The sequence below is a fragment of the Notolepis coatsorum genome (assembly GCF_963971535.1).
Source record: "Notolepis coatsorum genome assembly, contig: SCAFFOLD_1118, whole genome shotgun sequence".
Classification (NCBI taxonomy): Eukaryota; Metazoa; Chordata; class Actinopteri; order Aulopiformes; family Paralepididae; genus Notolepis; species Notolepis coatsorum.
Window position 1 is genome coordinate 11,125 of NW_028170908.1, and position 2,781 is coordinate 13,905.

Consider the following 2,781-nt stretch of genomic DNA (forward strand, 5'->3'; position numbering starts at 1 on the left):
GGGACAGTGGAGTACACTACATCCTGCAATCTTAGCGGTGAAACCGCCGCCGCTTCTAAGGAGCGCCAAGATACAGCCTCTACCTACAGGGTCTAGCCAGCACATCAGAGGTCTCAGTGAAAAGGACCAGAAATAAAGCTTAAAATCAGGGATTGCGAGGCCCCCATCTTGTTTCCTACGTTGAGTAGTAGCTCTTTTGATTCTCGGGCGTTTGTTATTCCAGATAAACTTAGATACCATCGATTGTACCTTGCGCCAGTGGTCTATTGGAGGGGGCAGGGGGAGCATTGAGCTAACTAAATGTATCCTAGGCAGGACGTTCATTTTGATTATGGAAGCCCGGGCTTGTAAGGAGTTAGGAAGGGACGACCACCTGTCTAGATCCTGGCGTATTTTATCATAAGTACCCGTGAAGTTGTACTTAGTAGTTTGACTCAGCGTGGGGAATATCTCTATGCCCAAGTATTTAAAATGTTCCACTATGGGGATATCAGCTGGTAGTCGCACCGCCTTGGCCAGCTCATTAAGAGGTAGGCAGGCTGATTTGTTCCAGTTGATCTTAAAGCCTGACAATTTACCAAAGTCGTCGATTATTCCCAGTAATTTTGTGGCCGACCGGGAGGGGTCGTCCATAAAAATGTGTAGGTCATCCGCATAGAGAGCAATTTTGTGTGGAGTATTATTGACCATTATGGGGACGATGTCCTCCGATTGCCTAATAAATTGGGCCAATGGTTCGAGGGAAAGCGCGAATAGTCCTGGGCTCAGAGGACAACCCTGTCTAGAAGATCTGGAGACTGGAAAAAGTGTGGAACAGTTTTTGCCTGTCAGTATCATTGCCGACGGCGAGGCATACAGGACTTTAATCATATGAATAAAACTCTTTCCAAGACCCATAACCTCAAGTACCTTCCACAGGTATGACCACTCTAGTCTGTCAAACGCCTTCATGGCATCCAAAGACAGAACTGTGGACGGAGCTGTATTGTCTTTACTGTTATCGACTACATGCAACAGCCTCCTAAGATTATCTGCAGCCAGGCGCCCCGGGATAAAACCAGTCTGATCACAGTGTACCAATACCGTCATAAATCTCTGCAGGCGGCGGGCTAGCACCTTGGCAAACACTTTTAGATCGGCCCCGCGAAGACTCAAGGGCCTATAGCTACCACAATCATTGGGATCTTTATCCTTTTTGAGAAGTAAAGAAATCAACGCCATGTTGACATCCCTTGAGAACTCCCCTTGTTCGATAGCGTAATTGATCATATCGAGCATCAATGGACCCAGTTGGTCCCAGAAAGCTAAATATACCTCGGGTGGAATACCATCCCAGCCTGGTGCCTTACCCCTCTGCATTTCAGACGAAATCGATGGTTATACAGAAACGGTGCTGGACTTTGTTGGTACTCTGGTAGAAGAAATAGTTGGAATTCAAGTTTGTTTCCTGCTGTTTCCTTTTTTTATTTTTAAACTTAAATTTTTATTTTCATTTTTTCAACAACATACATAGACAACATTCATAGACAATACACAGTACATAAATTAAAACAAATAGACAAAAAATGAGTAAAGAAAAAGTGTGACATGGGTCCTTCGGTCCATTCTACATTTGCATTATTTATTTACATTTTTATTCATTTCCTTGTATCCTTTTCAAACCTCTGTGATGTCGTTACTTCCCCTCCTGTATTCTTCCCATTTTCCCCATTTCCATTCAAACTTTTCTTCTTGCAGCCTCAGCAGATGTGTGATTCTCTCCATTTCCTGTATCCCCTCTACCAACTCTATCCATTGATCCTTTGTCGGCACTTCTACCTTGTACCACAGTTTAGTTAAAGCTTTCTTGGCTGCCACTATCAATATCTTAATCAAATATTTGTCTTCCCCTTGGATTCCTTCCTGTGACAGATTCCCCAAATACAACACTTGGCCTCCCTGGGGTATTTCGTATCCTATTATTTCATTTATTATCCCTCCTATCTCTTCCCAGTAGTGCCTTATCTTCTGACATCCCCAGAATATGTGTGTATGGTTCGCCCCTTCCTGTCCACACTCCCTCCAACATGTTTTCTTTGCTGGTGTGTAATTGCCCTGTATTTCTGGTGTTATAAAGTATCTAATTATATTTTTCCACCCAAATTCCCTCCATATCCTTGATCCTGTGGTTGTTTGTTGTGTCTTACATGTGTCATACCATTCCTCCTCTGTTATCTCTATTTCCAACTCTCTTTCCCACTTTTCTTTCACATACAATGTTGTATTTCCCTTACTGTCCATTATTGCCTGATATAGTGCTGATATCACTCTCCCCTTCCGTCCTTCGTATGACTTTACCATTATCTTAATTACCCCATTCTGTTCTTTGTCTCTATCTTGCTTTATTTCCTTGTTATAGTAGTCCCTAATCTGTAAATATCTAAAGTGGTCCCTATTCTCTAGTCCGTATCTTTCTTTCAATTTTTGTAGAGTCTGCATCTCCCCTCCTTCTGTCATCGTGCACATTGCTGTTATACCCCCCCGTTCCCACCTCTTGAACCCATGATCTTCTATCCCTGGTCTGAATTTGTTGTCGTGTGTTATCCATCTCAGTATCTTAGATTCTTTTTCTAGCTTGTATTTCTTTACTATTGTGTTCCATATGTTTATAGTGAATCTGGTAATTGGATCTAGTAGTTGTTCCTGTCTTCTGAACAGCTCCCTATCTCCTATCAGTGCCTGCACTTTGAATCCCTCTCTTTTGGTTTCTATATCTTTCCATTTGGCCTCATAGTTCACATT